Genomic DNA, 25,354 nt, shown 5'->3' with positions numbered 1-25,354 from the left:
GAATGATGGAGCGACGATACTCCGCCGGGTAATAAGCTTTCACCTGGTAATTATCTCAGCACCGGTTGACTTCTCTCTCTCGATTCCACCGATGGCGCTATTCGGTATTCCAGCCTCTCACAAGCAAGCCTTGCACAAATATTTTCCTTGCCTGGATCCGCTTCAATTAGCAAATCAGCTGATTCTTGCAATTGCGCAATACCACCAACAGCACTTCAAGTCACCTGTACTCTAATCACACAATTGACAGAATATCATAAGCTTGCACTAATCACAGAAAATGAAGACTCCTTCCTTGGGGTAGCACTTCTAATATGCCCCCAAAACAAAATGAAAATGTTACACAATAGAGAAGAATCTTGGATGCCTGCTGTGCTCAATGGCCCTGCCCCTTTCTAATAACTTGTGCAGTGTTTATCAGGGAGAAGAAGAGACAACCAATGAATGAATGAATGAAGCAAAGCTTGTATTGGGAAACTCCACTGATTTTACACACACAGCTGTAGCACTACTACCACTGAATCATTTGACACACACACAAAGCACAGCTGATCGATGTCTATACTGGTACTACACACACACATGCCCAGTGTGTTTACACACATTGGTATGGTGGTGCACAGACACACACCGACCCTTGTCATTGGTTGGGTGTATAATGTCCAGAAAGAAAAATGGGAGGGGCACTTTTTAGCTTGTCACATGGCCTGGGTTGGGTGACATTGTAGTTTGGGGTTGGTGAGGAGCTGGGGTCAAATAAAAATGACCTTTTGTTTTGCTCACACATAAAAAGGGACATGCCCAAACAAGTGGCAGTTGAAGATGAGCCAGTCTGTATGACATGTGACAATTCTTCAACTTTTTACTGGTACTTCTTGTAGCATTAGAAATACAGCTCCAAATGATCACTTTTGAGGTATTATCAAAACCACTTCAAATCCATCTGGACATCTATCTATTTTCTGTAACTGGAGTATACCGGTACTTTAGCTAAACCATCAAGAATATATGTTTAACTATCAAATTAACTTTTAAATCTCTTGTAATTAACCCAAACCACTAAAATCTTGGGCAATTTGGCTAACTTACATTAGAGTTCGTAAGAATATAATATGGGCAACTGATTAATTCTTATAACTGTTGTGTAAAATAATACAGAAGTTAATGAACAAATATGATGCAGTGATACAGAAAGGCCTAAATCTATCACCTGAACATAAATAATTTGTTTAAAAATAGGGCAACAAAAACAAAATTACTTGACGCTACACGTTGGCAACAAATTAATAGAGCCTTCTACATAACAACAGGCCTATGAGCCGAAGCCAGGAGATGAAAATGAAACTAAGGGCAGTGCAGTTTATGCAAGGTGTGATAACTATTTTGGATATAGTATAAAGGATAATAATCATATTATTCACACAGATAAAAAGGCCTTTGACATGGTTTAGTATGCTCTATCAGGCACTCCCTTGTTTGTAAGGGATATTGTTTCCACTCTACTTAATCTAAATGCCCCGCAAAAAAAAAAGGAAAAGAAAAAAGAAGCAAACAATTAGTGAATAGAAAACAGATGGGAGTCAGGAATGTCACGTTAAATCATGATGTAGAAACCATACCACAATAAATAAGAAATATGATTGGTGAGGTGGATGCTTGCAAACTTTGCTAAGTACACTGCCCCCAAGATAGAGCAATTTCGTTATATATTATAGCAATGATGAATACTGGTATGAAGTTATTGACCTCTTATACCTTAGGTCACTTAAAGCCCCACAGCACTACTTGTAGCTACTTGCGCCCTCTATATAGCAAACAATTCCTAAGCGGCAATCATTGGTCCCCATGGTCCCCTTTTTCTTGTGTTAATTGAGAGCTGATTTGATGAGATAACCACCTGTCAGTGACCATGCAGGGTGGTCTAATCCCTCATGGCCAAACTAGTGCAGATAGGCTTTAAGATTAATTCCTAGTTGTTCATCCAGATTACTTGAAATTGATAAGGGAAGATGGTCTGTGTTATTTAATATTTGAAATTTGCCCTGCACTTATAAAATCTTCTTTATAAACATTCACTCATCAATGCACTTCAGAGGCTAAAGACAAGTAAACTTACACATACCAAATCAGAGCTAGAAGGGCATTAACTTAATCTTAAAGTATATGTGTGAACGCCCTTATGGCTCTTAAGAGATGGAACCATTTTTGTTAATTTATTCTCCTCGGGTTCATTTTTAAAACTTCATTTCAATAGTGATTTTGAAGAAGAAGAAAAAAAGAAAAAAGGAAAGCTGTCAAAAATGTGGGATAGAGAGTTCCCCTCAAAATGAACAAAACAAGGTCAAGAATAAGTTAAAGCCCTTCTTGTTCTCGCTTTCCAACAAATTGGGTGGACAAAGTTAATCTCCGATTTCACAATCATCCAATCTTCTGCTAATGCCTCCACGATTGATGGCCAAATCTAAGTGATTGCAACTCAAAAAGAAGTCGTTCCATATTTCTGGTTTATGATACTTGCTTGATTTACGACTTGATACACTTTGAACCCCTCCCATAAAAATATGTGCATTCCAGGGCAGATCCATAAACTATCGGCCTGTTCAGACTGCACTATATCTATAGGGAACTCGTATAAAGAAATGTATGAAGAACAATCTCTTGGCAAAAGGGATGTCCACACTGAATATCAACATCGTTTAAAAGAAACGTCATATAACAAAACTAGTTTTGAAGCCCCATTCAGATACACAATTTTCATACGATACAACTTTGAGATGAGAATGGACCCAAATTCTTCATTGAGTTTTCATTTGAAATGACGATTAAACATGCATTTCACTATAAATAAACAGCATTTTGTACAACAACATTGTGTTTTACGATGTTCAGAGTAGAAAAAGTAATGACTATAATATGATTATTGAATAATCATACAGCTACATGCTTTGGTTAAGCCAAATGATAATTTTGGGTAGTATGAAGAGGGAGTGTATATACTCAAATTTTACTTTTGTGACTGACTGCATATCTGACTCAACTTCAATGACAGAATTATATATCAGCATGTTCAAATTACATATAAGCCTGTTTAAAATAAGATGAAAGACACCACAATATGTCATACAATATTAACTGTGAATTGTGATCTCGCACTAGTACAAAGTGTTTCATTATTTATACATGAATAAGACTTCAAATTTGCCACCCTCCTTTGAGAGAATTCAGGCATATTTAATAGATATATTGTATTCTCATCTCTTTATCAAAGTCCAAATTGTTCCTACTGACCCCAAGATAAGGCTTAGCAAACTAATATAATTCTGATTAGCTGTAAATCTTCAGTTTGAGAAATATTTTAAAAGGATTGCAGTAAATGTTAGGATCTACAGGAGATGTAAATATCTTGGACATATATGTGATAGAATTGTACAACACAATGAACACGTGCTCTGGCGATCGCTCCTTGGTCTATTTACTAATCAAATTCCTAACTTCAATACGTCTCAAACTAAAGCTAACCCCAGTCCTAAACCTTCAAAACATTCAAATCCAATTGCGACTTTAACAAGCCAGAACCCTCTTGCTTTATAAAGTGAAAGATAAGGCCCTCAAGCAAATGTTGCAGGAGTAAATGCCGGATGATAGTCGAGCAACTGTTGAATAGGTCTCAATAAACTTCTAGCGTAAATTCTTGATGAGATGGAGGGTGGAGGATGGCATCAGACAAACAGAAGGATGAGAGAGAAAGATGATGGTGATAAACAAGATGATCATGATGATGAATGACTTTGAGGAGGAGGGAGGGAGAGACTACAAAGATAGATAACGTCCCAGCTTCATTATTTTGAAAATGATATTGGAAATAAAAATAAACAGCTGCAGCAGTTTAGTCTTTTTCATTTGGGCTACTAGCTTGTTCAGTTAAACAACCATTTCATACAGCATTACAAGCACATACATTAAACTGATATATTTAGTTCTTAAGAAATTGCAATGCAAGTATATTTTTATTTTGCAAAATTCAGTTATTGAATGATTGATATATTGATATATTTATTTATTCATTTATTCATTCATTCATTCATTTATTCCCTATGTACTGCAATAAAAATGCAATAAAAATGATAGTTTGTAATCATTTGACTTGTCATTTCCTATTCATTTATCATAAGGGATTAGGGTAAAAACTTCACCCAAAAGGTTGAGTTACAGTAAAGAGTTGAGGCTTTTAAAGAAATGAATTTGTAACTTATTAAGGCCCCTTGAAAAATGTAGCATGGCAGACTTGAATGGTTGACACAAAATTGGGTAATATTGCAGTGCCATTGGCACAACCATATGGTGGTTTAAGAGAAACTATGGCAGAAGCTCATATTGTTAATTATCGTTTCAAAGACTTTAAAAGATGATGAAACATCCAGCGTTTGCAGACACATAAGGAATAAGCTCTTCCATCCACAAGCAATGATCAACACCAACATAAAAGAAAAACTAATTTTTGTTTTGCTTCGGAGAACAAAAGATAACAGAAAACAAATCTGAATGATTGTATACATGTTGATTAAATAAACACTTTTAAAAGCGATGTAAGTGCTTTGTTTACTCTATTCATTAGTTGTGCTTATGACAAGGAAAAAAGTATTATTTACACATACAATGAGAGGCTATTTGAGATCCGATTCAATATATGAACACACAATGTAATTCTGCTTGGATATTGAATCTAATGACGCATATAAATTACACACCATGAAATCATAAGTGTTAAGAATACTAATCTTCTATATATTGTACCAGTATTTTTGGAGTTTGAAAATATTAATCGAGTAGAAAAGATTGAGTAATGACAATTTTTTAAAAGTTTTCATGCATATAATGGGGGTTTATACCTTTAAATGGAGGCTGGGTTATACATTAGGGATAACAACAACTATACACAATGATTTCAAAATAAACAAATAAATAAATAAACACCAAAAATAAAAGTTTGATAACTTGGTATACACCACCAACTTTTGAAAACTATAATCATAATTTAAAGTCATGCATAGCCACAGAAATCCTTAAACATATAATTGGATGATGATGTGCTAATATATTGCAGATGCTTTTAATATATTTCACTATCTAGCACCATATACTGCAGCCCTCACATGGAAATAACATTGGTAAATACTATATAGATCATAAAACCTGGGCAAAAGCTATAAACATACCCATATGCATGAATTTGTACACTAGTATCTAAAATATATCTGCATATTCATATATACGTATGTTTGTTGAAATTATTACGAACACTGGTAAATGGGTGTTATTATATATGTCAATATATTGTTCAGTGTGGGATATAGAACTATATGGGACAACGCTAAAGTGAGGATATACTTGGCATAATCATATATATATTCTTTGAGACACGTCTATTTTCCACAAGCAGTTATACACACACGCTCCAATGCAATACGACTTGTATAAAGCATGTGTGATATATGAACCACATTAAAGAGCAACCCATATATATGCGTTGTATGTATGTGCAAAGATAATGCGCTACCTCTGAATATGCTCATGCGTTTCAGGTCTTGTTTATATATGTCTTTTTTCTTTTTTTTATCTTCGTCAAACTTACCTAAACTCTTGACACACATATCTACGTGGAAGATAACAAGAGGTAAACAGTATTAGGCTGGATATCTACACCCACATGATATAGTTTATGGTGTCACCAAGGCGATATTTAACAAAGTTTGTTGTAAATAGAATTAGCAAAAAAGTATGAACTTAATGTGAATGTGTTGATCTTTATAATTATATGTTTCACATGAATATCGTCCGCCCCCCTCCCCATAAATAGCCCCTTTTTCGCATTTTCCTTTGAAGATAATGGCCCATATTCTACTCATCATTGTTCAGTTGGTTGAAATTTTAGCAGGATAGTGGCCTATAAGTAGTAGGAGTAGAAGAATATGGAATTTATCTAGAGCCAAAAAGTTGTTTCAAATATCGATTTCTTCTCCGAAAAAGCGCATTTCTATTTTTTTGTAAAAAAATGACATCTTAATCATTTGAAAATGGCATGATAAATTATCCTTGAGGTATATCGTTATCAAACAACTTGCTGGAAAGATTTCTATTTTTTGTTGACCAAAGAGGCATTCCAGAAATAAATACTCCCCTACTTTTCTTCCACTTCTTTTCTTTGGTTGAAGTGCATGAAACTTCAAAGTTTGCTCAAGAACTTTACATACCAGGGAGTCAACACCAAAGTGATTTGCATAAATCGGTGAGCTAACTGTGCTTTGACAAAAGAGGATATACAGGATTTTTTTCATAGAGAGTACTAAAAATTTCTTAGTTGGACGAATTTAAACTTAACCGGTGCAATCATTATAGAGTTGAGACTTCAGAGAGACATAATGGAATGGACAAAAACAAACATTCTATACATTTAAATTAAAAAATTAGAAAGGTAGATTTGAAACTGTTAATATTCTCAAACTACTGATATTCAATATACAGCCTGTAAAAGATTGAGTAAAATAGAATGAATTGCAATGGACAGATGAGTTTCTACTACTTGGTGTTTTTTGTTGTTGCTATTATAAAAGTATTAAAGATTCAGTTGTGACAGTAAAATATCTCCTCTTCTTTTCCCAAAATCTAAATACATTTTTTTAACAATACAATTCCCTCTTTTCAAATTGTGCAAATCCTAATATCAACAATCAATCAGATGAATAAAGAATTTCAATTTCTCATCCTCGCATATTTGCAATGCCAATGTGTCACTTACAAGTGTACTTATCTATAGAAACCCATCACCTATATTTCAAGAATGCATTTATCAAGTAACAAACTACAGCCATTTACAAGTGTACATTTCATCCATTATGCATATTGCACGTAAGCATTCATCAAATGACTTATGGTTGATTACCTGTTTTGAGACACTTTTGACAGTACCCAGTATTTTTTCTTCTTTACTTAATTGATTGAAGGTATGAGAGATTGTGATGTCAGAATACCAGGCACTGGTTTTAAAGTGTTCTATTTACATGCACAATAAGCATTTTTTGAAAGCACAATAGCGTACAAATGTCACCATAATAAAATTTACCAAAGAGTCTTTTTTTAAGGTGATTTCACACAATTTTTCTGCAATGAAATGCAAACCCTTACAACTTTTGGGTTGATGAAGTGCATACATGCATCTTTACAACTTTTGAGTTGAAAAGAATCTTGTTTTTTAGTGAGCTCTATCTATCAAATAAAATATGTAAGACATAACTGTCATATTTTTTGGAGAAACATATTTGAAGTCTTTCATGTGGAAAATAAGCTGGTCTCCTCTACCTTTTTAGTTTCTACTTCTTTTTTTTTCTTCTTTACAATTCTCATTTTCATTTCACAAAAATTTCACAAAAATTGCGAAGTTAAACATTTTTGGGTATAAATTGTTGATAATATCAGTTACTTTATATTTTCATTTTTTGTTGACATGTTCATTTGATTTGACTGTATGTTTATGGCAAAAGAGGTACACAAGTTAACAATGACTGAAGATGTGATTGACAGACTTTCCAGTTTGGTAATATGATCAGATTACCAAATAGACATCAATATAGGCTCTTCATCCATCCGCTAAGGCTTGACTTGATTAAAGAATCTTAAAGTCTAAAATCTAAAAATAACTCCAATAACCACGGATCATTAATAACCCTATAATTAGTATCAAAATCTTAGACTGAAACGACGTCCAGTTCTGCTTTTTGAAATATGTGTTTAATTTACAAAGCACTGACAAGTATTTCCAGCGCTGCGCATACCGCTGTAATGAAGTCAGTCATTTTGCCCTGTCTCCGGAGAATGCAAATCGGCAACAAATTGAGAGGCGTACCCATGAGAGTCGACCGCTTGTCGGAATGTATGCGAGTTAAAAAGAGAATATAAAAAAGATGGAATAAACATAGTAAAATTTTCTCCCTGTGATTTAGAATGATTATAAGCATCTAAATATGGAATTATTTCAACCCCCTGCTATGATACAGGGGGTCTTATTATCATAGCGTTTCTCTGCTAGTCTTTCTTAAACAGACCAATTTATACTCTCATTTTTTACTGCTGGTGCAACTTTTGGTGCTGCCAAGTCAGGGAGGAATAGAAGCTTTCAACAGAAAATATTGATATATTTATTCCTCCTGTCTCAAAGTGATGCTCCGCACTCAAATTGGCAACTCCAATGCATTGGATAGAGTTGAATATATCTGTATGAGAGGTACGTAGCCCTGACTAATTAGCCAGTGACACTATCCATGGTTTTCAATAGGCCTATATATTTTGATATCTGTCAAACAATTTTACAATGGTATCTAATTTCTTATTTTGTTAAAAGCATGAATAGCATTGTGATATTCATATACATCCAAGGGATATTGGAGAGTAAACTTATGTTCAGGGCAAATTTCATAATTTTAAAGTATCATGTAGTCTGCCAAGCTCCCCCCTCGTTATGCGGCCCTAAGGGTCCCAATCGCACTTGTGAAGAAGTATACAATGGTTATGCTGATGATGATCAAATATATATAAGCCTACAATACATACATTTTCTATCTACAAACATTATTTATGCTCCGCGATGCCTTGATAAAGCGAGAGGTCAAAATTTGACTTCACAGCAAATCCTGTTTAGTGTTACAATTTACATTCTGAGCACAATTCAGACCACATTAGCATGCCACAGGGCAATGGCTTACACCATTCTGGACAGTCAATTGTCTCCGGTCACCCTTCACTGACAATCCTCATTAAAGATTACTTCTGATCTAGAGGTCAATCAGCTATGCAGTGCAGGCTCCACTGATCAAATTCTAGCAATATTAGAAATATTAAAGGGACGCATCAATATATTCTTTGACTCACTTTCATTAACATGGAATGGTATTGACAGAGAAGGTATGCAATGTAATAAAAATTCACATAACTGTAAGTATTTTCAGAATTTCTTGTAACTGTTCATGTCTGAATATCTGATGCCCCAAAGATCCTTACATTCCAGCCCTAATCCATTCTTCGTAATCCTTTTCTGATATCATTCCTCCATTTTTGCCCATCATTGTTCTAATCCCTTCTCCTTTCTAATCTCTACCCCTTTTCCTTTCATCCTGAATTACCCTTTAATCTCCACCATTTGCCCCATGACCTCTCCTCTGGCTCTTCCCTAATCTGAACAGATTGCATCTCTGTTTTCTAGACGTCTCGATCAAGAACTGTCCCGCCCCATCCCTTCCTCCCATATCCCCCTCCTTCCTAACCTCCATCCTCCCCCTCCTCCCTCCTCCCCATCCTCCCCTCCTCCGCATCCCACACCCCCCATCTAATTCCCATTCTCCCATTTCCCTGTTTCGCTCCACCGGTCTTCGCCAGCTTTATGAGGTTACAATATCTGATCTACTTGAAGCATGGTTCCACTTCCAAGGTTCATTGAACCATGACCGTCCAGTCTGTCTGTCACAGACCAACGCATTATCACCATGGCGATGCCTCGCCCGTCCGTCTCCAGTCTACCAGACATAGCTACGGGATGGGATGAAATTCGCATTATATTAAACCAATACAACGTCCTGTATCAAACTTGGTCTGTCTACCACCATCATTCCAGGTGGAGAACATCCCGTCTCCATGGCAACGCTAGTCTTACTTTCAAAGCATGCAATTGCAATACAAACATTAACAACCCAAAGATATGTGACAGCCCAAAGTAAGGTTAAAACTGCCAGAAAAGGCTGGAAGATTTGCAACACCTTGCAGACAGCTCACACTAAAACGTAAGATGTGCATTTAGCCGTATCAGAGCATTGGGATTCATCTGACTTAATTAACTCTTGATAAAAATGTTAACATTGCCCAGTGTGTCTGTCATTAGACAAGGCATTTAATCTTCATTTGCCTCTCTCTACCCATTTGTAGAAGGAGCATACATGACAGGATTAATTCAGTTAAAAGCAGTGTGTGCTTAACCACTAATTAGGCTTAGTATAAGAATATCCAAACACCATGGTGCATAGGGATGTTATATAACAATGCATATGCACTATTCGACAAATGGTAATATTCAAAAGCCATTGTAATTATCATCTAATTATTAGATGGATAGTATACGAGTTGGACATGTCTCATTATTTTGGGTATTTTCAATCTGAACACACCAGTCTGCAGTTGACCTAAGAGCTCTCGAAGACTAAATCCCCATCCCATTGAGATGGACGCCGTTTATCGTTAATCACTGAGGGGGATGGAGACCCCATACGACTGGAAACCAAATAATGACGATGCGTGTCCACCCACCGACGCCCTCCCTCGCTGGTATGACTCAGTCAATCTTTGAATTATTAATCGCTAATTCCTTGAAGCCAAATATATAGCCACATTAGCAAGAAGCAGGGCAGTGGTGAATGAAACAATGACCTATGACAAGAAATCAGTCATATTTTTAGAAACATAGCAAGTCCTAAATATTTGGTAAATTGGTAAATTGGTAAATTTGTTAATTTGACATGGCAAGTATCATTGCACTTGCTTTTTGGTCTGATTTGAATTCGATTAGGGCTCGCAAATGAATGTAATCATCATATGTACTATAACCTTAGATGTGCATGGTCAGTAATATGAAAAAATAGCTTGGACTTGCTGGGGATGGAGCTAGCCATAAATATACTAAGAGATGAAATATGGATGCGAGCAGGATGACAAGATAAGCTCAGCATTGGAATGGGAGGGGTGGAGATGCGGGAGGGAGAGGGGGAGAGGGGAGAGAGGGGGAGAGGGGAGAGAGGGGATAGAGGGGGAGAGGGGAGAGAGGGGATAGAGAGAGAGAGAGAGAGAGAGAGAGAGAGAGAGAGAGAGAGAGAGAGAGAGAGAGAGAGAAGAGAAGAGAGAGAGAGAGAGAGAGGGAGAAAGATAGATAGATAGAGGGAGAGAGAGAGATAGAGAGAGAAAGAGATAGAGATGGAGAGACAGAGAGAGAGAGAGAGAGACAGAGAGAGAAAGAGACACACAGAGACAGAGAAAGAGAGAGAGACAGAGAAAGAGAGATGGAGAGACAGAGAGAGAGAGAGAGCAGGAGGATGAAAGAGATAGATAGATGGAGTGACAGAGCATGGGGCTAGCCACAATTACAGATGAAATATGGATCCATGCTTGATGAGACGAGACGAGCTTTGAAGATGGAGGTGGGGAGGGGGAGGAAGAAAGAGAAGATGGGGAGAAGACAGGAGGAAGATGAAGAAGGAGGAGGATGGATGCTTGACACAAGATCACCCTTGGCAGGATGTAATTTGTTTTAAGCCCCAGTAATTATCCCATGACAGCTAATTACTTTTTTTTCCTGCTCCTACAGCGGGTCACCCTCTCCGGGGCAGTGGGTCGGATGATGAATACGGATGGATTAGAGTTGAGGTCTTTCCTGACCCAGCAGATTAATGCCCTGTTGTTTTCTTCATATTGCTTTCATATAAATGGAAGACAGATCATCAAAATTACAAAGCGTATACAGTCAAAACCTGCTCCAGTGACCATCGTTTACAAAGACCAATAAAATAAATATGAATTCCAATCTCAAGTTATTTCCCGGTTTATACAAAATCTAAGATACTATAAAAAATATTTTATTCATATCTAAATCTCAACTTTTTGGGGTGTTTCATTTCAATGAATATATGCAATTATTTGTGTGTTTGCATATAAGATGAGATAAGAAAATTCAGATAGACCTATATCCTACCTGTGAATAGGCAATAAAAAAACATTTATTAATCCCCATGTATCATTATCATCTATTTGGAGCCAAAAGGGCAATGGATCATGTTGAGAGTTGGCCCCTTCTTGCTCTGATCAGGTGATACGCATGACATTTCTCAAGTGAGAATGGGGCTATCGCAAACGAAAAAATGCAAATAAACTGCATCAACAAAGCTTCATGTTCTATAAATCCATGAGTGTCTCTTTCTAGTCCTTTGAAAAGACTGGTTATCACCATGTTAATATATAATCCATCAGGTAGCATTCCATACACCAGGGCTAATTTATAACCCGAGAATGTTATCACCAGTCATAAAAGCCAGTAGGATGATATAACCTCATGTCTCTATGGTGTCCTCCAGGTAACCCTCTGGGAGCAAACACAAGCTATGTTCATATGGCATCATCATAGCTTTTAGCTGTAAATGAACCTCAACGTTTTAATCAACAACCCAATGACATTAATGACAAGTGTTTACACAAGACTGCAACAACAAGTGTTCAAAGTTTTAAACTACGAGCTGTGCAAACAGCTGGCAAAACCTCAATGTAATATGCGTTCACACACAGCACATAACTTTAAGCTATAAGACCCCACTGCTCATAGTTTTGGGGCTATCCTAAGATTGCTCATGGTTTAAAACTTAGAGTAGACTTAAAGTGTAAAAAACCATGAGGTCCACAACTACAACTTAACTACAACCTAGCTACAACTTAACTACAGCTTAGCTGCAACTTAACTACAATTTTACTAGAATATAACTAGAAATTAACTACAACTTAGCTGCAACTTAACTGCAACTTAACTAAAACTTCACTACAAATTAACTACAACTTAACTACAAGATAACTACAACTTAACTACAAGATAACTACAACTTAACTGCAAACTTAACTACAACTTAAATACAAGATAATATTAAAGTCACAGTATACAGACACTCCTGTGAACCTAGCTTTTAGTCCATATGGTCCCTAACTACAACTTTATTACAACTTAACTACAACTTAACCTTGAATATTAAAGTCACAGTATACAGACGCTCAGGTGAACCTAGCTAGATGCAGACTCAACTCATGTTCTGATGGCCTTTTATTGGGCTGTAGAGGAAGATTTATGAGTTTACAGGCTTTGATCTGAACCCTTTTATCACCAGCAATGCTTTATAATGAGAAAGATCAACAGTTTTATAGGACTTAATTAATACAGATGTAATTTTAAACTGAGTAGTATTCATGTACATTCCAATACAGCACAACCACAATGATTAACTTTGAACAATAGATACAGAAGTTTTCAAAATACTAACTTTGTCTCAATTGATGAGTATTATAAATTCTCCTTGCCTGTAATCGATGTAATCTTTCATCATTAAAAAAAACATTTGAGGAAAAATTTAGAAACAAAGACTATCAAATTCACTTGTTGGTGTCTGATACAAAGGCTACAGGCTCTGCAAATTTGATGGAAAGTAAAATGGTCTTTAATGTGGGGCATAAGAAAGCACAACAAAGTTCACTTTCCATAACAGTAAATAATAAACACACAATAAATGTATGAATGGAAGGCCATGGAAGGACATAATTTTGTTATGACTGGGAATTTTCATAAGATTACCATAAGCTAGTAAATATTAACATTCTAAAGGAATGTTTATACTATCAAACATGCATGCTAAGGGATTTATTCCGTTAACATTCTGAAAACTTTTTTCTAAAGGCACTTTGAGGGAGGACTTCAAATTATCCACAAATTGCATCTTTTAAATGAGCTTTATCTGTTTCTGTATATCTTAAATACTTCAGCCCATATTCTACTAAGGTTTAAACCCAACAATTGGCTAAGGCTTTTCGTTCAAAATCAGGTTTAACAAAAGGAAGTTAGTCCAAGGTCTAAGTTCTCCTTTGTTAAAAGAGATCTAAAATCCAGGGTTGGTTTACTTAGTAACTGACTAAGTAGAATATGGAGATTTGAGTTGTTATTTAGACATGGTAAATACTTTAAATAGCAAGCTACCATATAGGCCCTACTCCTCTTCCTAAATATATATACAATGTATAAAGATTAGGGAGCTAAATATCACTGAAGGAAGATACCATTATTACATAACAGCATCTCATCACCTTTGATAAACCGACCATAAACTCACAATCATCTGTTCAAACGGTATCAGTTTAATGAGATAACAAGCAAGCCTATAGAGTTTGGGCTTCTGGTATTAAACCCTCAGTGTGCCTGGCAAAAAGATGTTAGCACTGGCACTCCTGGTAATTCAGTACACAAACTACTAAGTATTCATCTAGTAAAATGCCCCTTTGCCTGGGGTACAACCGAAGGGCATTTTATCCAAGTTCTGTTGGATAGAGTTATCATTTTATATATTTTTTTTCAGCCAACAAAGTTGGGACACCTACTTCTAGCTATTTTGACTATCCAACAATGCTTTGCAGTGTACAAACTTTGTATGCTATAAGCTGTGATATTTTATATTTATATATGTGTACAATGGGTAGGATTAATATGGCCTTCGTGTTAATACACAGGAGTTCTCGTTTCAATAGTTTATTTTTTTCGATTTCAAGGATAACATTTCAAGCCAGTACAGCTACGTGGACTAATTTTCTTAGGGGGGAAATTAGAATTTCCAAGGAAGCTTGCATTTTGCAGCTGGAGAATAAAAAAAGTGGAATGTGAGTGCTTTAGTTAGAGGCACTTAATTGGAAGGCAAGATATATTATTAAATAGGAAGCTTTTATTCTGGGACAACGTAATCCAACCATTCTGAGTAGAAGGAGCTGATCCCTTGCCTTGGTAGATATAAAAACAGATATTCAATTACCAGTAAAGAATAAAAAGACGGACCTATATAACTACAAAAATTCTTAAACATGAATTTCAACTTCAAATCAATGACCCTTTGTTTAAAGATAAAGTTGAGTTCAGGTCACGCAAAACGATTGTGAAAGAAACTCAAAGGAAGGAAGGAAGGAATTTGTAATAGATTAGGAATTAGTGTGTGTAATTTGAGGTTTCAGAATGACCAAATTGTAAGAAATTGACTCATAAAAAAGCACATTTGCTGCAATCAGGAATGCGTACATGATAATGGACTGCACACACGTGGCATATGCGTTTGGTCCAAACTCTTCAAAATATTTGATTTCATGATTTGAGTGCATATGAATGCATTTGAAGAGCAATTCTTTTCATGGGACCTTCATATTCATTATTTCATGACTTTCTTCCAAAGTGACATATAAAAAATAATGAAAAAGCTCACACAAATTATTTGTCACCTTAAGACCGGACCTCAACCTTAAACCCCCCCCCCATGACGGCCTGAACTTGACTATGGTGAGTGTACATTCCGTCTTCTCACATTACAAATGAATGCGACTGAGAATGTGTCAGGCAGCCATGCAACGAGACGAGAGGAACATGTTCTATAAGAGGCAGTTAACTCGTCTGTCCGCGTCCGACCTGGTCTGGCCGAGGAGAGGAATCTACCTGTTCAAGTGTTCATTACTGCTCTATCTCCTCCGAGCAATGAACTTGGCTTAGGTGTTGAGAGGCTTCTATATCAATCACGCCTTCTTCGACGTCACCTTTCCTACAGTTTGAACGCACTCGTTATCTGTATATTGTAATATGTGGCTATCTTAGGATATGTTAACACTCTTAATTTTAATTAAGATTAAGTTTGAAAGCCTGGTATAAACATTTTTCTTTGTGCATAACTTTTAAATGGTATGAATACATTCATTCATTCATACATTGATATAGATATAGATTACCTGAAAAAAAGTTAAAGACATATACATGTAGATAGTTAAAAAGAACTAAAAAGTGAAATAAATAGACACAGAATTGCAGAAAGCTTTTCAGTTCATACATGGCTCTCTCAACTTTAGAAGTCCCGAGAAAATACCAGAAATCAGCTACAAATTTTATCACGCACACATCCATCCCGAGGGATGCTCGAGGAGCCACAAGATATAAAACTATTTCAATATTTGACTCTCTCTGTACTCCACGTTTGTGAATTAGCATCTAACACGCCCAAATATAGAAATACAGAGAGAAAATCGAGCTGAGAACGCTGAAACAACACAGTTGTAACACAGCCCAAGTTCACCCCCAGCAAGGCATGATGAGAGGTCAAGGTGAGGTAGCACCTTGGAGTGCTGGCATGACACGCTAGTCTGCCGGCACAGACTCCAATTTGACACTTAATCTCTATTTCATTAAGTCTTGAGCCAAGACTAACCCTGTCAGTCTCTGACTGTGTAGGAACTGTTTTGGTGGAGTGGAGTAGACCGTGGGGTCTGCATAGTCTCGCAGATCAGACGCTTTGCCAACCCTGCGACCGACAAGGGTTCGTGGATGTAGACTTGGCATGACAACCCCATGATGGGGGTGAAAGTGAGAGGGCTTGTGAAGTGTAAAGACGGATTAGGCTCGGGTTCTAAGTCAGGATAAACAGTGTTGAGAAACAACATCTCAAGGATTACAAGGGGACAGACAAGAAGCTGAGAGATTTGAAGAAAAAAAAAAGGCAGGGCTACACCGTCGCCGCCGGTGAGGTGAGGACCCCCACCCTACTTTTCTGAATTCAACTTGGGTCTCGATAAAATGGGAGCGGTGGAACTGTTCCTGCTTTTCTGAATTCTACTTGCTTCCAAGAATAACATCAGGGAGGATGGAAAATTTTCTTCCATAATTTTAATGAAACACATGTAAAATTTGAGTTTTCAACAAAGAGCTGATGATATGTACAATGATATGTACGACACAGAGTAAAAATAAGAATTTGTTCTTCATTTGTTCTTCAAATTTTCATTGTTTGGCAATATTCTTACGATAAACCTTGAAACTGCAGAAATGTGGACTTCACATGACCCTATACATTTGGCAAACTCTTGGCAATTATGTTCATGTGATCTTGGTGATAATAACAAAAAAAATGTTGCGCTTATCCCAAGTGTATACATGATACCATAAATCCATTACAAAGTCTGTCATACGTGCAGCTGTTTTGAGAAATTGATGATGAACTTGATGAACCCTTGAAAGAATTCATCCCCAGATATCTGATTCCATCTCTTCTTAATGATATAGAATGTGAAGAAAGCGTAGAGCTAGATCAAAAGCACCGATTGCAGAAGAAATGGGGTACAAGTTGAACCCCCTTCTCCGACGACACACCTGACATGTGTTCCTCTGACGATTGCTCCTCACCTATTCCTCACACTAAAAATTGTTTTGACTTTAAACCTGAACTATTCTCAACTCTATTTGACCCCTAACCCTAACCTTAACCTTACATCTTTAAAACCTTACATCTTTAAAGCCCCACTGCACAAGCTACTTGCGCCCTCTATATAGCAAGCAATGCCTTATTGGTGACCATTGGTCCCCCATGGTCCCCTTTCTCTTATTAGAACTGATTTGATGAGATAACCACCTGTCAGTGACCTTGCAAAAAGGTCTAATCCATCCTGGCAAAACTAGTGCAGAGGGGCTTTAAAGAAATAAAGACTGTACCAAACGATTGATTGTCAATCATCATCACTTATCACAAAGGAGCACCAAAGGAGCACCAAAGGAGCACCAAAGGAGCACCAAAGTAGCGGTCAAAATCATACATTTACAACATGGAATTCATTTGTAACACATCACTAACAAGTGTTTTGAAAAGGTGGGTGTGGCACTTGCCACGCCCCCCTCTCTCTCCCTGGCATGTACATGTTACTTACATCAATCCTCACATAGTTGAGTGTAATTTACATCAGTAGTAGCAGGTGTTGAAAGCTACCACAAGTAGCCTGGATCCTTTTCAAAAAGCAAGGCACTAAATAGCTGAGGGAAATATTTTCGCAGAGGATAAAAGCTTGTTGCGAAACAAAGTCAAAGCGGATTAGGTATAGTTCAGCTGTGAACAGATTCGTTTTGAAGGTTGGTGTGAGGTCAATAACGAACATTCTTCGGCTCTGTAAGCCCTAGACTTATTTTTAAAACCACTGTTTTTTTGTCTTTTCAGAGGCCCATGTTTTGGCACACCTGTGTTGGCTTTGTATGGCTGTGTATACTACCATTGTGTCAAGGTAGTTAGCTTCAATTTCAAAGAAAAGAATAAACATTTAGTAAAAATGGGGAGGGGGGGGGGAGAATTTAACTGGGGTGGGTGTGAAGGTATTAACAGTGTGAATATATATCTTTATTTGCATGCAAAAAAAGCTCAGGTAACTCAGCAAAACAATTTGCATCTGGTCGATGACTTGCAAAAGAACCATCCAAGAGGTTTTAACAAATAAAGGAATACTAAATAGATCAACAAGGAAATATGGCAGAAAATATTCTTACTGTTGGTTGTCATTGTACATGGACACAATCATGTCAATTTGTTACTGCAAACACACAGTAAATGCACCACTCAATTGTCACGTGTAACTTCAATAGGACTGAGCGCATAATAAGGAATTCAATTTAAATAGTCTTCCTGTTACAATACAACAATAGATTGGTATGCCTGGTATGTAGATTTGAAAGCTACTATAGGTAGGGGTAGCGTGCTAGTTACTTGTCAGCTATTTTGAAGGGAGCTTCTATTTTCCTCTTGACAAAAGCATGAAAGATTAGAGGGAGAGAGAAATAGATAATAGGGTAAGAGAGAGAGAGAGAGAGAGAGAGAGAGAGAGAGAGAGGGGGGGGGGGGAGGGGAGAAATAAGAGCGAGAAGAAAGAAGGAACAACAGAGAATGGGATGGAGCATAGAAATAACGAGATAGAGATAAAAGAAAGAACAACAAAAAAGAGAACAAAAAAAGAGAACAAGAATTAGGGAGTGTGAAAGATAAGGGGAAGAGAGAGAGAGAGAGGGAGAGAAAAAGAGAGAGAGAGAGAGAATGGAGAGAGAGAGAAAGAAAGGAAAGAGAGAAGAGAGAGAAGAGAGAGAGAGACGGGGTCTCTCAAAGTGAATGAAAAAGTCAAGAATAAAAGATAGCGAGCCATGTCTACAGAAATATTGAAAATGTTCTCATCATTGTTACACAAAATTTAAATGTTTGAGAATGTGAGTCTCTTTCTCTTTATCCCTCAAACTGTCCCCTTCATATATAATTCTCAGTCCTTCATTTTCCTTTAATTCCCCCATTTTTCTTCTTCAGCCCTCATCTCGTCTTTGATTTGGTTGAGGAAGCTATACCTCTCTAATCCCTATTCAGGTCTTGGTCTAGTGTTTTCACTTTGGTCCCTTTTATAGTCCCAGCTCCATTCAAAAAAAGCATTCTGGATCTCAGGAGTCCTGGTCTATTGTCCGACTCCTGCCAAACCTTTCTTTCTTCTTTTCAGACCAAGTGGTCAAGCCTCAAAGCCCCCCAAGAGCCACTGGCTATTTAGTTTCTGGACCCTTTGGTCAAAGCAAGAAGTGTTTGTCAAAGGACCCCCATTTAAAGCCCGCTAGAGTGTGCAGCTATGAATAGAGTTTCTGTTTAAAATGTCTCCAATTATCTATTCACTCCAAAGCCCTTTCACTCTCCGCAATCACATAATCGCTATTCATCAACTTATAAAGACTGGATTAATCTGATTTCTTCCATCTGATGCACAATTCAGGCTGTAAAATAGAGCTAAGATTGTATCAGTGCATGATATACATTTAGCCCCTCCTTTTCTCAGAGTTTGTCACTACCCACTTTGTTATGGATTGATGCCTGAAAGACCATTTCTTAAAACTCTTTAAACTCCCTTTCATATTCAAAATAACAATAACACCCACTTTCCTCGCTACAATCACAATGACAAAGTATTGATAAAATGGACATTGCATATCTCAAACTGCCACACCAACATTTACAGTAGTACAGGGAAGGTGTGGTCTAGAGGATATGTCTCTGGGCTGTGAACCACAAGGTACAGGGTTCAAATCCCTGTCGCATAACCAATGTCAATTGGCAAGACATTAATCTACATTTGCCACACTCCACCTATAGAAGACGTAAATAGGTATCGGACAGGAATTAATTCCTTAAAATTCTTGAGTGGTGTAATGGCAGCTGTGCTAAAGTTGGGGGTAATAAGAATGGAACACTGTGAGTGGCAATATACCAGACATGAGTGCCACACAAGACTCCTCTATTGAAGTACTACATTTCAAATGCTCCATCTTTCCAACTCGGGAAGCTAGCTTAAGAGAAAAATCAGAAACTGCCAATATAACATTACCCATTAAATCCCAAACAGCTAAATCAAGACCATTCACAGAGCATGAAATCTAGTGCATCGCTCCTAAAGCAGGCCTGGATGACACAAAAGTTATCTCCCTATTCAGGACTTCAAGAACATCACCTCAATAATACAACAATCACCGCTATGATACTGCAGCATTGCTCGCGGCTAAAACATTTCTCTTCACAAGCTTTCCGTGATGTCACTTAATTTTTTGAGCTTTCTAAAGGCTTCTCATAAAATTTGAACCAAAGGTGTGCGGTTTTAGATTCTTCTCCCTTTAATGGCCGATCAATAATATCGACTGCATATGACAAGGCGAGGCCGTCACAAAACTAGACTGAATTCCAAAGTTTCTATAGTGACTGATTGGGGGGAGGGGCACAACCAGCCCATGCATGCCCCTATTAAGCCCAATCTGGTATATATAGCTTGAGTACATGAAACAAATATGCTACCCTAAGGGTGGTCTTGTGCCCCCTTTTAAATTTCAGGAGCTCAAAAGCATCTGATAATGTGAACCCCTTTTTTAATTGTCAGAGAATCATTTTTTTAATTATGCCCCTTCCCCTTTAAAAGAATACAGGTTCCACCCTCTTTTTCTTTCATTTTCTAAGGCAAAAATAAAAGTTTAATTTGGTCTGATAAATCCATGAGTACCTTTTAAATCAATCTAATGAAGTGAAATAGGCATGCAAAATAAAGACTGATACAGAGATTAAGAGAGCTTAGGGGTGGTGGTTCATTAAGTTAAATGGGACTTAGAGGGTCTTCAGAGCATATCGTTTTATGAAAGCCAGACTGGCGTTAACGATGTGGGGAAGTATCATCATGAGTTAACACCCTTCTGGCTCCAAAGGGATAAACCAGAGATATCGAGTCAAAAGAATAAAGTCCTAGGTGTAAAGGCATCTATCTAATTGATTAATCCAAACTACTCAGGTGGACAGGGGAGTATGAATACTAACAAAGAAGAAAAGCTAAAAGAAAATCAAAACACTTGAAATGATGGCCTAGAACTCAAGCTAAAGAAAAATCTTCAAATGCCGCAAACCTGATGCTTCTTCTTCAAGAGAAAAGTGGTTACAAAACCTAGGATGACTTGACAAATATTCATAAATGTGGTCTTCATACAAAGGTTTTCCTGTAATATCACGATGAATAGTGTGTAAATGGGCCAATTAAACAGAAAAAGTGTATTAATGTCCCCATTAATGTCACTGGTTTCAATGTAATACTATGAAGACAGTATTCAAACATGCCAAATACGCATACCAGTACAAGGTTTTCTGAAGTTACCACAACAACAAACTATTCACACAATCACATTAATCCAAACGAGTAAGTGCTCTTGAAATAAAATCAGGAATGCGATCCAATTCTGACTCTTTCTGTGGAAAAAATAAAAAAGGTGATAACCTCTCTGTGCATATGTTATGATTCCGGCTCGCTACGTGTCAATGCACATTCCACTTAACCACAGAGTACATGCAAACCCTGGGGTTCAACTCCCCAGTATTGCCCATTCACGAACAATAAGAGTGTCGCTTTTACCTTTTCGGTGGTCTGCGGTCGGTCGGTCGTTGGTCGGTCACGGCTCGGCGGACAGCTGACGGTAATTGGCAATGAACGCAAATTGACTGCGTTCCCCCGAACAACACGATTGGGTGAACGGGCCAGCGTGTACATTTCCGGCCGCGGATACTTAGGATGGAATTGTATCGTATATGCAACACCGGGAGAGTTTGGGGTAAATTTGGCGTGAGGTTCACTGAATACGCTGGTTACGTTATTATGAGCACAGATGATCCACTTTGTTGATAATACTGTATAGGGATATGGTTGCTATGCTGAATACCCAATTTGTAATGTTAATGTCATTTGATACTAAAGTTTTTTTTAAATTTTATAGTAAATTGTGAATTAGTCAGAAACGGATCATTTCAAGATTGCTCATTTTGGTCACTCTTGGTTTAGATTATCTACATAATAAACAAAACATCTCTTTGTGATCAGGTCCTTACATGAAATCTTTAGAACAAATTATTTACAAATTTTATAATGCTTAAATTGACTGAAGTGACCTAAACATTTATGAAGAAAAGAGGGAAAATGGGGAAAAGAAGAAGAACAAGAAGAAGAAGATGAAGAAAAAGAAGAAGATTTAAGAAGAAGGAAAAGAAGGAGGAGAGGAAGGGGAAAAGGAGAAGAATTAAGAATGAGAAGGAGGAGAAGAAGAAGAAAAAGAAAAAGAAGAAGAAAAAGAAGGAGGAGGAGGAGGAGGAAGAGAAGAAGTAAAATACAAAGAAGAAGAAGAAAGAAGAAATAGACAGAAGGATTAACACGCTCATAGATATACAAAGAAATATACAACCTACAATAGTACAAACACATGTATCTAGATCAAGGAAGGCACAGATAAAATAACGACAATTCAACATGGAATTTTGCTGCACCTAAAGAGACAGATGTAAAACATACTAATGTAATACAGGAAAAGAGTGAGAAAAAGGATAAGAGGAAAAGGAAAGCAACAAATGATGCTTACCTTCCTTCTCAAAGCAACAAAACTAAAGGACAAAGCGACAAAGATTAGGATCGGCAATAATAATAGCTGTCACCGATGAAGTCAACTCAAGGAAGTGCCCAAGACAAGACCTGGTGCGTTGCCCTTGTCTAACCTTGCCAGTTATATTCACAGACCGTGGTCGTCCTATATACGCCACACGCCGATCCCAAACTCACAAGCGGATATACCATGCGAGCAACCAAAACATGGTCATTTCCTAATCATAACACCACTGAGAGAATCGACAGTCTCCAAAAAAAAATTGTTGCAATTGTTTTTCTTCCAACAGAAATGCAACCGCAATAGTATATTTCTGTACAGAAAATGTTGGATTTTTCACTGTAGGGCAAAAGGGATGTCTTTCTACGAATGTCCATGTGAAGTATATTTCCACTTGCCATGATGTCATAATGGTATTGTGTGGATTCTTAGAAGTGTAATGCCTAGAGGTTGTTACTTCAACTAGCTAGTGACCACAGACTTCTTAGAAAGGGGAAATCCCTCCTAGCTAACAGTCAATGTTAGTTTGAAATGTACATTCGGTTAAGTAGGTGTGTTTTCACTAGTCTGAATTATCCAATTAATTTCACCATGCAATTCAGAGTTGATGTAAAATGCTTCTATAGGTGTGTTTTCACTAGCCGTAACAAAAAAATAACCTGCTAATTGCTGATCCAATGTGCATTGCTTCCACAGGTGTGCTTTCATTAACCCAAGATATCAGATGAGCTTAATTATGTAAAGCTGTTGTACACAGAAAATGACTGATTTTCAAGAAATCAACCAATTGTGATTTCACTACACAATTCATATCGCCCACAGAAGTCATCACTTCTTCCAAACTTTTTTCTAAAACGAAAAGAGAAGTGGCTGATTGGAAGGAAATCAAATTGTGAGTTAAGTTACTTGTAAATTCAAGGATTTTTTTTTGGATGCCCTTTCTAAAGAAAGTGATGGAGATTAAAATCTGTCCCATGAATTTTTAAACCCATTAAACAAATCACATTCCCCCTTTTAAAAATACACATCCAGGATAAAGTGTTACAAAATCGAGCAAGAAAAGTAATATCATTCCTTTTCAAAATATATATGTTCTTACACCATGGCATAAAAAGAATACATTTACATATTTCCCTCTTGTATTCATTGCAAAGTGATTAAATTTTTGCATGAGATAGAAATGCTGATGTATTTGTAATAGGTCTATTGTATCCTCGTCATACCGGGTGCTTGCACCGAGTCAAAAACCCATTTATCATCGTCGCTGCCTACTCATTTCTACTTCTCTCTTTCCATTCACCTCGCACGGCCCTGGAAATTGAAATAAAATGAAATATTTCCCCGGCCTAATCCTGTTAACAATTCGACCCAACGACAATCCTATTGTTAGGATCGTCCGCTCACGAAATGGGATGAATTATGCATGATAAAACACAAAGGGAGAGGTGATTGCACAATATTTTTACCGACGTGAAATATAAATGGACATTTTTATCTCTTCCTCTCCAGCGTTCCTAAGCTGACTTTACTTTCCTTTAACACTATCGCTATACGTCAACATGCATGATAAGTTGTACTCGATAGAAGAGACAATTTACGAGTGGAAACACAATTACAAGTGCAAATCAATCCATTATTGTGACATAATGCACTATGGGGAGGCAATTTGTTGTAAACAATATGGCATTTTTCTTTGCTTTGTTGTTCAATTGATGCCTATTCTTTACTTAAACGAAACTACCTAATAGATCAATACTTGGAGTATAAGTATATTTAGTAATCATCCTCTGTATGTATGGCATAACATATGTTACATAGCAATGTCCACCATTTCTGTTGATTTATGGAAAATAATATTATTATTGCAGAACAATAAAAGGTACCTAATTATAAGTGACACAAATAAACAAAACTTATTTAATTCTCTCTGTTTCTCTGTCTCTTCTCTATCTTTCTCCTCTCTCTCTCTCTCTCTCTCTGTCTCTCTCTCTCTCTGTCTCTCTCTCTGTCTCTCTTTCCATCTGTAGCCATTTTTCATAAAAGTACAACAACCTGCTTGAGACAAGTGCAAGTACGTACTTCATACACCATATGCCCCTGTTTTCGTATCTCATCGGTAAACAACAATTTTCATCTTCCACCTGACACCAGAATGATGAAGGATTGAAGCCCAAAACTATCAACAAAGCTGGGGTCTATAACTTGCCCCATATACCAATTATCCTCTACAAATACTAGAATGCACAATCGTCAAAGCTTCCCTATCAATCGTTTCTATTTCTTCATATAGCCTCTATTAACTTCTCAAACCTATTTCCTTAACATGTACACACCTCAATGAGTGCAATGTCTCCCTAAAGTACTGGTAAGGCATAACTTTGCAGAGTTTAGTCAACAGTATATCTCCAGCTCTCTAGAGCATTTCTCTGAATAACTTTTTTCTTCCACCATTCTGTTACAATACCACCACAGACACTAACGGTGCTTGCCTTCCTGCCATGATCCCATACATATTTGTTAATGCGTGGGACTACCGGGGATCAAAGGCCGGCTTTTCCATTCTATAGAGCTTTCATGCTGCTAGGAATTCCATTCTTTTCAAGATGGGCTGAGCTGAGATTAAAATGGGCGATTGGTTTTCGGCTCCCTGACTCCATGACTTCGCTGCTGCTGTGTTCGTTGACGATTGTACTATAAGGCTAAACTGGGCATTGAGACTGTTCAATCGACACTAGGAGGGATACAGATACCCTTTGCGTT

General features: G+C 37.2%; 1 protein-coding gene across 1 annotated transcript in view; it reads right to left on the bottom strand.

Moving 5' to 3' along the window:
- LOC586576 (RNA-binding motif, single-stranded-interacting protein 3) overlaps nucleotides 1-411 on the bottom strand; it is a 61,033-nt gene extending 60,622 nt beyond the window's left edge. The window contains exon 1 of the mRNA XM_011680256.2: nucleotides 44-411. The gene's annotated coding sequence lies outside the window, so the exon portion shown is untranslated. The remainder of the gene's footprint in view (nucleotides 1-43) is intronic.
- Nucleotides 412-25,354: the final 24,943 nt, after the last annotated feature.

The sequence above is a fragment of the Strongylocentrotus purpuratus genome, unplaced genomic scaffold, assembly GCF_000002235.5.
Source record: "Strongylocentrotus purpuratus isolate Spur 01 unplaced genomic scaffold, Spur_5.0 spur5_scaffold_19, whole genome shotgun sequence".
Taxonomy (NCBI): Eukaryota; Metazoa; Echinodermata; class Echinoidea; order Camarodonta; family Strongylocentrotidae; genus Strongylocentrotus; species Strongylocentrotus purpuratus.
The sequence above is the reverse complement of the archived record's forward strand: the minus strand, read 5'-3'. Positions and strand labels throughout refer to the sequence as shown.